This window comes from Emys orbicularis, chromosome 1 (assembly GCF_028017835.1).
Source record: "Emys orbicularis isolate rEmyOrb1 chromosome 1, rEmyOrb1.hap1, whole genome shotgun sequence".
Classification (NCBI taxonomy): Eukaryota; Metazoa; Chordata; order Testudines; family Emydidae; genus Emys; species Emys orbicularis.
The window spans coordinates 157,726,000-157,741,161 of NC_088683.1; positions in this window are offsets into that span (position 1 = coordinate 157,726,000).

The window sequence follows — 15,162 nt, forward strand, 5'->3', positions numbered from 1 at the left end:
CTCACCCTGTGGAAATCCCTCTGCAGCAACTGGGATCCACAGTGTTTGAGGTGTTGTGGGCTGGCGGGAGCCACTTTCTGTTGCATCTGATAGCAGATAAATTACTGCTGCAAGCAATAGCAACAAGTTCTGCCTGCAACCAGGGCTCAGATTGGGGGAAAACAAGTTATGGAACTCTGAAACTCCGCCCACCGACCGCCAAAGGGCTGCGCGCTCATCACACCAAAACAAGACATTCCCAGATTACAGATTATCACACTGTGATCATCCCTCTCCTTTCTGTTGTGTGTTGATAAATAGTTAAGTAGGCTTAGTTATTGTTAGGCTTTGATGTCAGCAGCCAGTTGAGATAAATGGGAGTTGTTTACACCTCTCAGCCTGAAACATCAGGCCTATCTGCAGATTAAGGCAGCCATCACTACGTTGGTTTCCACTTGGTGCACATTTGGAAGGTTTTCTTACTAGCTAGAGAGTTGGGTTGGTTGATGGGTTTTTTTTATAATTAAATCTTAGATTCTGGAGTAAAAGATGGCAGCTGCTAAAGGGAAAAGGGATGGATTCTTCAATAGCTGTGAGCTAGCTCAGTGTGACCACTCCCTACACCCTCTGTGTATGGTGCTTGCTCAAAGGTAGCACTGCTCCCGGGACCCTCATTGGCAAGTGGCCAGAGCAACATCACAAAGGGGCCAACCCACAACAGGACTGGAGATTCCCTTGTCTGAACTAGGTCTCAAACCTTTTCAGACTGTCCACTGCTTAGGAAGAGATGGAATGGTTCAGAATGGAGGCTGTTAGAACTTGACTCTGACTTTCTGTTTACATGGAGCATTTGAGGGCAGGATTTCCCATTTAAATTAGGTTCACAGTGAGAGGGGCTACCCTGCAAAATGAAGATGGTTAAAATTATTAGTCAGAAAGGGGTCTTTGGGTAGCTGATGGCTTTCTTGTAGGAGGGTGGTTAATTGAAAAAATACAGTGTATCCTCCCCAGAATCACAGCACTTACAAGTTAATGTGTTAATTGGTTTAAAAATTAATTGGAAATGGGTCCTGTAAGAAATCTAGCACCTACTGTTGGACTTGGGTTATTTGCCCCTATTAATCTGTTCCAGAATAACAAGACTCCTCAAACTTCCCCAGCATGAGTAGGCATTTTGGTATTTGTGGACCCAGATTAGCTTCCCAAACAAGAACTATTCAACTGGAATTAAGGTTGAGAGTTCACGCAGCAGTTTAGGGTAAAGTATGTTACATAGATGTTACTATCCCAAAAACAAGCCCTGGGCTGGGCACGGCTGCTGCAGGCTCACTCCAACTCAACCACCATAAGCATGAAGCGAGGTGGCTTGGTTCTATTTAGGACTAGCCCATGTAGACGAGCCTACGTTTGTACCTGTCAGAAGTGCAGCCTCAGCCTGAGAAGCAACTTCATCGAAGTGGATTCACACTGCAGATGGGAAAGAACCCTGTGGATCCAATGCATCAGCGGGATCAGCAGTTAAGATACTGTCTAGTCAGGGGCCAGGGGCCTCCTTGCCCAAAGCTCCTAAGAACTCTGTGATGGGCCCTCTCAGGCACCTCCACTGTCTGGAGCACACACACCCCCCACTCCCATAGGAGTGTTACCTCGTTCAAGACCCTCAATACTGAGTTTAACCTAACCTGGATGAGGGAGATGGGTGCAGGTGGAGCGGAGATGGGGGAAGAGAGGGGAAATAGGGAAGAAGCAGGTTCATAGGGATTGTAAGTGGAGAGAGGGGCACAGAAGATGGGGGAAATGGGAGGGGGAGGGCAAGAGACTGGTGGGGAAGATGAGTGGAAATAGAGGAACGGGTACAGGGGGACAGGAGTTGGAGGTGGAGAGAAACTGGTACAGAGGAACTGGAAATTAGAGGGGAAGAGATGTGTCCAGGGGAAAGTGGTGGGGAATAGGGAAGATGTGGATGCAAGAGGCGATAGGAAGTGGAGAGGCAAGGAAAGAGGTGGATACATGAGCAGGGCTGAGCGGGAGGGTATTGGTGATTTGGGGGTAGAGTGTGTCCCAGCTCTGCCTCCAGGTCCCTTCTCTGCATCAGGTCTGGCTGATCTACCCTGAGGCATGAGAACTGAACCCAGACTATTTCTGTCCACTATTGAATACTGCATTTAGCTGTATGCTTAGATCATTCGCTTATTTCAAGCAGTTGGATGAAATGTAAAGCTGCTTCCAGCCCTATCATTGACTCCCTGTGTGACTTCAACCAAATCACTTCACTTCTCAGCCTCAGGTTTCCCTTTAAAATGAATAAAACGTATCCAAGAGGGATGTAGGATGAACCACTTTATCCTGTACACTACTTTGAGTACATGGGAATTACATTGGTGCTATTTTTATTATTTTACTTTTTATTATTAAACTTGATAAAAACAAGGGGAGTGAGGGGTTACTAAGAGGATGATGTTGCCATTATAGTTTCCATTAAAGTAGGCAGTTAGGCACCAACACACCCTTAACTCTGCACTGTCACAGACTCTTCAAACTTCCATATTGTTAAAATGCACTGAATTGTGTGCGCAGGCTACATTAGAATATATATATTTTGGATTAACAGCCATTTTTCCTTGTTGTTCTTAGTCACTGAAGTTTCTCCTTTAGCAGAAACCTTAACTCTGCCCTTTAGTCCATGGAAATGGATACGGTTATAATTAAGGCATGTTAGTTTTTGTTTTGTTAGATTACATTGATTTTTAAAGACCCATTGGATTTTTATTTCCTCTGATAATGTCATAACAGGGCAGCGTTAAGGTTGTTTGGATGCTCTGATAGTGCATTTCCATACCTTAGCATGGTTGGATTTATTTTAAATTTAAATGCAAATGTCCTGAGTTTATAATGCTTAGTTTGGGGATAATTGCAGCATCCCTATTAGGTAGTTTACCTTAAATTACTCCTATGTATCTTAACCTTAACACCAGTTTAACATAGGTTTTGTTTGGGTCTAATAATAGTTTATCTGGAAGAAAGTGCAGAGGGGAGCTGCATGGGAACAGAGAAGAGAAATGACACAAGCTTTGGGCATCACCAGGTCTCACTCCTAATCTAACTCTCCTCCAGTGGTTGATGGCCCTTTTCCACCCAGCTCTCTTTGCACTTTCTGAACTGTACTCAGTCTGGCCTTCTAACTACTCTGTTTTTAGTCAGGGATCCCACACGAGCAAATTGCAGGCTGAGCTGAAATAGGATTCACACACACACTCCTCACTGAAAACACACTGCATGAGAGGAGTCTGGCTTCTCCATCTCAGTGACAGGCCCTTTTGCCGTCGGACAAGGCAACCCAGTAACAGAACATTGCCAACGTGGGTCAGGAATGAAACCCCAACCCCTCCAGGCAGCATTACCCAGTTGGCAGATGCAGCATGGGGGTGGAATACACCTTTACTTATTTATTTTAATCACAAATTCAGGCTATCCCAGTATCAGTGTGTCCACACTGTGAGTTGCACAGGCTTAACATAATACCTTTAGTTAAACTGGTGCAACTTCTCTGTGTAGACTAAGGCTTGGTCTACACTTACCCCCCAAGTCGAAGTAAGGTATGCAAATTCAGCTACGTGAATAACGTAGCTGAATTCGACATACCTTACTTCGAACTTACCGCGGTTCAGACGCGGTCCACACGCGGCAGGCAGGCTCCCCCGTCGACTCCACGGTACTCCTCTCGTCTAGCTGGAGTACCGCAGTCGACGGCGAGCGCTTCCTGGTTCGATTTATCGCGTCCACACCAGACGCGATAAATCGAACCCGGAACTTCGATCCCCAGCCTTCGAACTAGCGCGGCAGTGTAGACATACCCTAAGACTAAGACTTACCTCTGTGGTGATGCATACAAAACAGCTGTCTGCTAATCATGACTCAGCAGGTGATAAGCTGTGACTGTCCCTCTTCCCTTCTTTCCTTTATTCAAAGATCTTCATCCCTGCCATTCTTCATTCTCTCTCTACCTTAAAAATGTTTTTGAACCCCAGATAGCAAACAAAGCCATGCCAATCTTTTCCCATATTCGTTTGCCTTGTATCTCTGTCCCCAACCCTTCCTCTGTTTGGGTCTCTTAGATCCTAAGCTCTCTTGGTCAGGGATTGTCTCTTTATTTGTGGTTGTACAGCACACAGCACGTTAGGGTCTTGATCTCACCTAGGGTCTCTAGATGCTTCTGTAACACATATGATTAATATACTAGGACTCCAATCCTGACTATGGCCTCTGGGTGCTCCTATAATATAATGCCCATTAATAATATTAATATTGAGGGCAGCTTCAATCTGCTTTAGGTGTAGACTTCTAGATCTCAACCAGTTGCCAAAACATCCCTTAGTTAGGTACAGTCTGATTAGTGCTCAACCCCTCATTTCTGATCATCTTTCTCCACTGATAGGAAAGCATCAGAGTTTACCAGCAGAACACCCTGATTAGTTCTTCTGCAAACAGAGGAAGCTTTGCTCTTCTCCTATTTTCTCTCCTCCCTAAGTTGCTATTATCTGGCTTTCCCTGACAGAAGTCATGCTCCTGTCTGGCTCCCCTTGTTAAGATGCTGGTGACTTTGATTCCCTTTCAGCACAGAGTGTTTCTGTGGCTCTGAATCCATTATAGTTATTGATTAACCCATCACCCGCTGACGTATTATCTGAGGGAGCTTGGAGGAAAATCTTTCTTAAGCATGTTCAATCCAGCAGCACTATGCTCTACGCCCACAGGTACAGACTGCATTCTTTGAAGAACATGGTAAACACAAGGGCAAAAGTAAGAGAGCCATAAAATACCCCCAACCTTCTGTAGCACCAAAAATCTAACCCACTGTGAGTCCTACAGCACTTTTATCTATTAATTTCAGGTCTGTCTACATAGCCAAAATGTAGCCATGCAAAATGAAACATTATTACCGGTATTATCACCAATGGGGAGTTGTGCCAAAAGTTTTATAATGTAAAGCTGACTTGAAAATGGGGGTGGGGGAGACTGAATGGGTGCGCTTTTTTGTTTCTTTGTGATGTATAAATAGGGTCTGGAAGATTTTTGTGGTGGGGGGTGTTAGTGTATGTGTTGTGGAAGGTAGGAGAGAGGGTTTTGTGCTCAATTTTTGCCTTAGAAATATCAGCATATCCAGTCCTGTCTTCCCTTCTTTTGCTGAAAGACTTGTGGGTAGTCTCTGAAATGTGGGTTGTGAGCTTTCTCAGAGCTTAACTGAAGAGGCAGGGGTGTTAAATCTTAGGCATCCTTATAACCAAGTGCTTGTCGGTCATTTAAGTGAATAGGTGTTAACAAAAAAGCCACAAAAATGTGTCAGCACACCCAACTGCCACAAGCTGGCCCCGTTTGACCTCTGAGAAGCAGTGTCTATTAGTCAAAAAGTACCCCAGAATTCTTTGCATCAGCTACCTTGGCAGTGTGCTGACTCTGTGGGTGCTCTGGGGCTCAAGCACCTCCGGAAAAAAAATAGGGGGTGCTCAGCACCCACAGACATTGCCCTGCCCATTGTTCCACCCCAAGGTCCCACCCCTGCACGGCCTCTTGCCCCGTGGCCCTACTCATGGTGTGCCTCTTCCACCCCTGCAGTGCCTCTTCCCTTGAGGCCCCCAGCCGCTCGCTCCTCTCCACCCCCTACTCCAATCACTCACCCTTAAGGCAGGAGAAGGCAGAAAGAAGCGAGCGGGAGGCGCTCAGCGGAGGGGGCAGAGAGGAACAAGCAGCGGGTGTGGGAGGGGCCTCGGGGGAAGAGGCGGAGCAAGGGCGGGAAGAGGTGGAGTAGGGGTGGGGCCTTGAGGGATGAGGCCAAGCAGGAGTGGGGCCTCCGGGTGGAGTGGGGGATAGAGCACCCACTGGCAAAAACAAAAGTCAGCGCATGTGCTTGGCACCATTTTTAAGCACCACTCTAGCTAGTGCAAAGAATTCTGGGGGTTATTGGGAACTAAAAGTGCCTTCTGCACACAAAAAACACAGATGAAAGGGATATGCTTTGGGAGGAGGAAATTATATAAGGGACTGGCTATGTCAGTGGCAGTACAAGAGCAGGCAGTGATGGACACATGGACATCAAATCCCATTTTCAACAATGCACTTAAGGCCACCCCTGCCCAAAGAAATCCTCTCTAGGGTGAGAGAGGAGTTGTAGCTTTATGGCCCCTTCAGTTCTTAGTCACTTAGTTTGAGATTTCTCAATGAGAGGGCCAGTTTTTTAATGATAGTTTCCAAGATATGGACATCTGCCTCACTTATCATAATGACAGTACTTTTCAAGTGTACTCTCTTATACCTAAATCTCCCCATCCTGATCCCAAGCTCTTACTTAGAAATCTTGAACTCCACAAACTTCTGTTGTGGTCTAGCTGCATAGCCAAGATTAGCCTCAAATACTGATAAAGTAGGGAGACCTTACCTGTGTTCTCTTTTTCCTTCTGCTATAGTATTATTTAATTGAGTTATGCTTGCTATGTCCCCTGGTTTTAACAATACACAGACTATAGTTCCCCACCCACTGAAACTGAGCAGGCAAATTCCCACTCAGGTCCTGCACTGGACCTATGCAGCGATCAAATTCAGGAAAGAGAGTAGGAAATGAAACACATACACACTTTGTAAACTAAAGCAACCAACACAAGGCCTGTGTTATACAGGAGGTCAGACTGGATGATCACAATGCTCCCTTCTGGCTTCAGAGGCTATAAAAGACAGTGTAAGGGAAATCAAGCATGGACACTTCTCGTGCTCTCCTACTTCTACTCTGACCTAAAACTTAATATGTTTACAAAGTGGAAATGCACCAGTCACATTGGGTTAAAGATTTATTATAGAAGGAGGGCCGATGGCTCTGGGGTCTGGGACTAAGCTCTGGAGCTTTTCATAACAAGTCTTCAGATCTAGTGTCCACCAGCTGTGTAAATTCTATTCTCATTATCCAGTGGCCCATGTGAACTTAGTGGTGGTTTACTTCTATTGGTAAGGAGTGGTCACATCACAAAAGCCCGCACACATCATAAATTAGCTTCTTCACTAGCAGTCACACTAGAGAGGTTAAGGACTGAGTGGGCCATGGAGACTGATTTCCCCTCTCCCTCCTAGAAGTGGAGACAGTCCAAAACAGAAGCACATTGGCAGGCTACAGTGTGGGAGCAGTTTGCCCTCTGGCTATCCGTCTGTTCTCTGGCTAAAAAGAGATTTTGGTCTCCATTGCTGACCTCTGGGGACTTTTCACAAACAATAAATGATAATAATTAACCTCCACGGCACCTGCTGCGGGGTGGCCCCAGAACAATGAGGAGACAATTTTTCACAATAATCTATCTTAATACATGTGATTTTTTAAAAATCTGCTGCAAAACAAGGGGTTACATTCAAAAAGAATGAGCAACACATTTGCATTAATATTATTGTTTTGTTATTGTATTGTGGTAGGGACCCCAAACAAGGGGCCCCATTTTATAGGCACTGTACAAAGAAATCACACAAGGCAGTACCAGCTGCCTGAGAGCTCACAATCCAGGATTTGGCAATATATGAATATGCAGACAAATGGTGTGGAGGAAGAGAGGACGAGGTAACAGAAACAGGTGTGACTGCATAAATTAACAAATGTGGTTAGTACATTTTAGTTGGACAACAAGAGTAAGGAGAGAAGATCTCTCCTTTTGTAAACACAATATGTCAGCATAAACACTATAATCATATACATGATCCTATCAGAAAGGATCCCTAGTCTCCAGATTGCTTCTCACGCATGTTTTGGATGTGCAAAATCTGGCAGATTATCAGAGTAAAGTTCCCAAACACATTTCAAATCCTGTGCTACATGATGAAATTCCCTGTGGCTCCTACTGGCGTCTCTGCCTGTGATATATGGTGGAAGATACCATGTCAGATTTCCAACAGGTCTTGTTGCCTACCAGTGACGAAATCCGTCACTGTTACTCCAGGTGGCAGTGCTAACATATTCCCAACTAGTCTTGTTCGTGCTAGTCTATTTCCCAGGCCTTGTGATTTCGTCCAGCTCATGACAACATGCAGCCGTATGGTCCTGTGCTCTGATTCGCATTAGCCTTCACAAGCCAGGCAGGACAGGGCTGCATCAGCGTTTAGACTGGAGATCTTCAAGGAACATCTATGTGGTACATGCAGTGGTGGTGGGTGGTGATTAAGTAGGTGGGGCTCTTTATTATTATTAAATAATTATGTTGCCATAAGGCCCAGAGACCACAATCAGGATGAGGATCCCATTGTGCTAAGCCCCGTACAAACATGTATAAAGATATGATCCCTTCCCGAAGAGCTTACAACCTAAGAAGACAAGTAACACATGAAAGCTCTGGGAAGAGGGATACAAACTAACACAATAATTATGTACAATATATAAATTAAAATATATTTGATTACTACAGATAAAGTAAATGCCACCTATCTCCATCTGCCCCAGAGCCCAGGCAGCCTGAACTGCCTGTTTCTTGTAAATGGTGTTGCAGGGAAAAAAACAATTGATTTTTAATAGAGCTGGTTGAAACTCAGAATTCATGTTTTGTGGAAATCTCATTGAAATTGTTACAATCTCAGGAAAATTTTTAGTTTTGTTAAAATGGCATTTTCCAGTGGAAAACTGTTTTGACAAACATGTTCTGACAAGCTCTGATTTTTAATGCACATGTTATGAAGCCTAGTTTCCCATAAACATGCAGCAGATTTACTACATAAACTGCTTGTCTGCACTCTTTTGGGCCTTCATGTCCTTTCCTCACCTTATCTATCATCTCTCATTCATTATCCATGTGTGGACTCCCACCTCTGATCAACTCATGCTGCCAGCCTCCATCGGACACTTACTAAATTTTAAAACAAGCCCCTTTGTGCTTTCTCCCAGGCTGCCACAAACAGCTCCCCCACAAACATCCACACAGCTATCTCATTATCCAACTTCAAATTCCTCCTTAAAACTCTCCTTTGCCAGGATGCCTCCAAAAAATACAGCCACTGGTGTGCCGAACCACTGCCTAGCATGCTGACCAATATTGTCTCATTGTTTCTTTGTACTCCTGACTGCCTGCATCCAGCTGTTGTCTCTTGTCTTACAGTTGGATTGTCAGTTCTTTGGGCCAAGGACCATCTTTTGTTCGTTGTACAGCACCTAGCACAATGGGGTCCCGATCCATGACAGAAGCTTCTAGGTACTACAGTAATACAAATAATAATTAATAATAATAATAATAGCAGTTATGGAAGTTATCAACTGAGGTCAGCCAGGCATCAATGGAAGAACAAGTGCCTAGATTTCAATGCTACTAAACTCTGGTCTGGCTTGTAAAGCAAAACACAATTGGGCACAAATCACTGTGCATGATATAATACAGCCTGGTTAATTAGATTTTTTTTTTCCTTAGGCTAATATGCAACCAGAGGAACTGAATTCTTCCATTGCATATGCACAGATGCAGGGAAAGGGGTGGAGGTGCCACCTTCCTCCATACTATTTCAAAATCACCCATTCTGCGCTGATAACTCAACTGGAGTATTGTGTCCAGTTCTGGGTGCCACATTTCAGGAAAGATGTGGACAAATTGGAGAAAGTATGAAGAGCAACAAAAATGATTTAAAGGTCTAGAAAACATGACCTATGAGGAAAGATTGAAAAAATGGGTTTGTTTAGTCTGGAGAAGAGAAGACTGAGGGGGAAGGGGGGACATGATAACAGTTTTCAAGTACATAAAAGGTTGTTACAGGAGGAGGGAGAAAAATTGTTCTTGTTAACCTCTGAGGATAGGACAAGAAGCAATAGGCTCAAGTTGCAGCAAGGGTGGTTTAGGTTGGACATTAGGAAAAACTTCCTGTCAGGGTGGTTAAGCATTGGAACAAATTGCCTAGGGAGGTTGTGGAATCTCCATCATTGGAGGTTCTTAAGGACAGATTAGACACACACCTGTCAGTGATGGTCTAGTTATTATGTAGTCCTGCCTTGAGTGCAGGGGACTAGACAAGATGACCTCTCAAGGTCCCTTCCAGTCCTACACTTCTATTGATTCTATTTTTCCCCAACCATCCCAAACGCTTCACAAGACAATGAGCCAACGATAGTTGGATGCAGCCTGTCAAGCTGATTCCCAGTCAGCCAGATGAGATTTCTGGAGTGTAATGAGGCACTTCCAGCAGAGGTAGGTGGAATTTTTTTTTATTAATTATTGCATTTTTCAGGCCCTGAACCTATTTGCCAAATTTGGGTCAAATTCAATTAGTAGATTTGAAGAGGGGGGGAATGTCTAGAGTCAAAACATTTTGTTGCTAAATATTTCATTTAGAAGGAGTTGAAATGTTTCATTTTGAATTTTTGATTCAAATGGCATTTTGATTTCAAATTTGGCCAATTAAAAAACAACAACACTTGAAATGGCTGAATCAAAATGCATTTTTAAAAAATCGTTTCAAGTCAACCGAAACATTTTGGTAGATTTGAAATTGAATTTTTTTGAGTTTCAATTGATGGAAAAAAATTGGAAAAATTAGTTTTAGTTTCAGTTTAACCAGATTTTTTTTCTGGATTTTTCTGTTTGTCCCCTAAACCAAAAAATCCATTATTTTCTCAGCTCTAACTCCTAGCCATTGCTGGCCCAGTGAGATATTAAACTCTGGTTCAAACTATTCGGTAGCTGCCAATAGATATCTTCGTTGTCTTTTGCATGTCTCTGTCCTTTTCCTGTTGTGTTTTTTTTCTCCCTTTCACTAGGATTTCACTTAAGAGATTCATAGATTCCAAGTCTACAAAGAACCATCGTGGTCATCTAGTCTGACCTCCTGTATAACAGCCATAGAACGTCCCTGAAAAAATTCCCAGAGCAGATCTTTTAGAAAAACATCCAATCTTGATTTAAAAATTGCCAGTGATGGAGAATCCATCTGAACCTTGGTAAATTGTTCCGATGCTTAATTACCCTCACTGTTAAATATTATTTCCAGTCTGAATTTGTCTAGCTTCAATTTCCAGCTATTGGATCATGTTATACCTTTCTCTGCTAGATTGAAGAGTCTATTATCAAATAGCTGTTCCCCATGTAGGTACTTGTAGACTATAATCAAGTCATCCCTTAGCCCTCTCTCTGTTAAGCTAAATAGATTGAGCTCCTGGAGTCTATCACTATAAAGGCGGGTTTTCTAATCCTTTAATCATTCTCATAGCTCTTCTCTGAACCCTCTCTAGTTTATCAGCATAATTCTTGAATTGGAACATCAGCACTGGACACAGTATTCCAGCAGTGATCACACCAGTGCCAAATACAGAGATAAAATAACCTCCCTACTCCTACTCAAGAAGATTTTCTGTTTGTGCTTCTAAGGATCACATTAGCCCTTTCAGCCGCAGCATCAGACAGAGAGCTAATGTTCAGCTCATTGCCCACCACAACCAGTGTTCCATCTAAGCTGGCCTCCCAAGAGTCAATCAAATGCCGTCCACTTGATTAGTAGAGCCGCACACATCTGGCGACTTGTGTTCCAGTGCCCCTGCTCTCTGCCTTGGAGCCCCTGGCCAGCTGCTCCCAGGACAAGACTGTTGTATTCACCAAGCAAAGTATTAACAACTTCAACAGAACTTTATTTACAGTGGAAGTCTCTTTTCCAAGCTGTAGCTGCACATTCTGTAACTCTCCCAGCCTCCTGAACTCCTCCCCCCTCCTTCCTGTTTCCTGTCCTTTCAGACTCCCAACAGCCAGTGCTCCCAGTTCTAATAATCACATGCAGCATCTAAACACCACAAAGACCCTCCTGCTTGCTGTGCAGGGTGGGAAGGGGTGCTGATGTCAGGGTGTCCCCCTTCCCCTCCACCAATGTACCCCATCTCTGCAGAGCTGGAGAGGAGGGACAGGGCTCAGGAGTGGGACAGAACTGCTTGTGGCTGCTGCAGTCTGAATGAGCGTTCAGAGTGGTGAATGCCTCTCTGCTTAAAGAGACAGCGCATGGTCTCTCATACACTTCCCCAGCAGCCAGCACACACTCACTCTGTCTTTGTCTCACACACATAAACACACACACACACACACTGTCTCTCTCACACAGACATGCACACGTGCATTGTCTCTCTCTCTCTCTCTCTCTCACACACACACACACACACACACACACACACACTCTTTCACACTCACCTCCCAATGCATTTCATAATTGTATTTCTCTCTTATGCTTAAATTTAATTCTTTGAGTAGTGAGGTCTAAAATGCCTAACCTGTCCTGGCTGGAGTAATTATCCCTATGGTAACTTTTAAAAATATATATTATATCCAGGTTTTTTGTTTCTACTGGGCTAATGTGGTGATGCACATCTGCACATTACCTCGATATTGGTGTACATAACAAAATTAATTCTGCACATGGATGGAAAAAATTAGAGGGAACATTGACCACAACCCTCAATCTTTTTCAGAGTCACTGCTTCCCAGGATTGAGTCTCCCATCCTGTAAGCATGGCCTACATTCTTTTTCCTAGATGGATACATTTACCCAAATTTAAATGCATATTGCTTGTTTGCTCCCTATATACCAAGCGATCCAGATTGCTCTGTATCAGTGACCTGTTCTCTTCATTATTTACCACTCCCTCAACTCTGATGTCATCTGCAAACTTTATCAGTGATGATTGTATGTTTTCTTCCAGGTCATTGATCAAAATGTTAAATGGCATAGGTCCAGGCGTGAAAGTAACACAGAAGACTTACTGATACGTGGGCCTGGCTCTGGGCCCCCGGAAGGGGTGGGGTCTCGGGTGGAAGGGGAAGGGATGGGGATCAGCCTCCCCCAGCCAGCCCATCCATGCTGCCTGGCCCACGCGGCCCAGGACTCTGGTGGCGATTTAAAAGGGCCCGGCGCTCCGGCCGCTGCTGCAGTAGCAGTGGTGGCCAGGAGCCCCGGGCCATTTTATATCACCGGGCTCCAGGGCAGCTACCTCTTTTACCCCCCCATTGGCGGTCCTGCCGGTAGGGACCCTACCGGCAGGGCCACCGACGGAGAGGGGCAAAAGGGGCAGCAACGTTAAAGCGCTTTAACGTCGGCTGCGTACGGGCCGGTACCGGTGGCCACTTTTACCAGTACGCCATACCAGCCTGTACCGGCCCATTTTCACCCCTGCATAGGACCAAGAGCCAATCCCTCTGGTACCCCACTAGAAACTCACCTGCTCGATGATGAGTGCCTGACTACAATTACCTATCAGTTAGCAAACTTTTAATCCATTTAATGTGTATCATGTTAATTTTATATCATTCTAGTTTTTCAATCAAAATATCATGCAATCCCAAATCAAATGCCTTACAGAAGTAATTACATCAACATAATTACCCTTATCAACCAAACTTGTAGTCTCATCAAAAAAAGATATCAAGTTAGTTTGACAGGATCTGTTTTCCATAAACCCATGCTGATTTGCATTAATTATATTACCCTCCTTTAATTCTTTATTAATCAGATCAACTGTATCAGCCACTCCATTGTTTTGCCTGGGACTGATGTCAGTCCTTTAATCATCCCATTTACTTGTTTTAAATATTGGCACAACAGTAGCTTTCTTCCAGTCTTCTGGAACTTCCTGAGTCTTCCAAAACTTTTTGAAAATCAACATTTATGGTCCAGAGAACTCCTCAGACAGTTCTTTTAAAACTCTTGGATGCAAGGTCTCTGGACCTGCTGATTTAAACATGTCTAATTTTGGTACCTACTGTTTAGCATCCTCCTAAGATGCTAATAGAATGGAAAGTGCTATTTTATTACATGACTACTATATCTTTTTTTTCCCAAATACAAAACAGAAATATTTATTGAACACTTCTGCCTTTTCTGCATTGTTCTTGATAATTCTATCATCTACATCTTGTGTTCTTCTTTCTGAATCAGTATGGAAACAATGAACTATTATTATTCTTTAGTGCTGACAACATTCTTGGTGCTGTACAGTGCACAAAAGTATAGATAGTCCCTGCTTTCAAGAGCTTACAATCTAGAATGGTGGTTCTAGATTATCTCCTTAGCATGGTGTGTGTGAGAAGGTGCCGATTTAAGATTTAAAGCTAAGGGGTGAAATCTTACCCCTGTTTAAGTCAGTGGCAAAACTCCCATTGACTTCAACGTGTCCAGGATTTCACTCAAGGGCCTGACCACTAGTGGGAATAAAGGATTCCAAAGCACTTTCCATGAGAGTGCAGGTAACTCCAGGGTCTTTGCCCCAATTCCAACTAGTGCAAATACATTCTGCCTCCCAAAATGCCTCCTCCAGTACTCAGGCTAGAGCTGATCAAAAAAATAAAAGGAGAAAACGTTGAAATTTTTTAAAATGCCCCCCCTTTAAAAAAAATTCAAAATCAAACATTCACATAATTTCAGCCAGCTTCTATAACTGGTTGAAAAGCAGGGAACATTTTTCATTAACATTCTGTTGAAAAGTTTACCAATTATTTAAAAAAAAAATTGTCAAAATTCAGAAAGTTCTAACCAGCACGAGTGAGTAGGGTATAGAATCCTTCTTCACTTCTGTCCCTAGCCTGCTGTGTAGCATTACTGTGCACTGATAAACAACTACCACCTTTCACACCAGAGCTGGGGAAGTGATGCTTTTTAAATCCCACACATTGTGAGATTGCTAGAGGCATTATTAATAAAATATTCTTATAAATCAATTTCAGAAAGGGCTTTTTCTTGTTCCTGAAATGCCTTATTGATCTTAAAGTGTACCCTTTTCTCTCTTGTACTTAAATAGCTACACACACTCTCTCTCTCTCTTTAACAGCTAATAAGAAAAAGGAAAACTGGTGGAATAGAGTCCTTTCCCCTCTACTCTTTTTATCTTCCTCAGATCAATCCCTGGATTGGTTCAAAGAAGAAAGGCCTGTGTTTGATTAAACCCAGACTGAGTTGAGTAAACAGCTGGAAAACTCTTTTGGACTTTCTCACTTGCAGGGCAGACAGTTTGCAATCAGCCTGGCTTTGTCCCTACAGCTGCTCCAACAAGAAAATCAGCAAGAAGAGTTCGTTTTTAGGAGACCACAAAAGACCATTTTGGCCAAACATCTCATTTATTTTGTATTTGCCAAAGTGAGAAAGCAAAGTGAGGAAAATGGCAGAGTTGAAGGTAAGTGATACTGACACCCGAGAGAGAGAGTGTGTGTGTGTAAG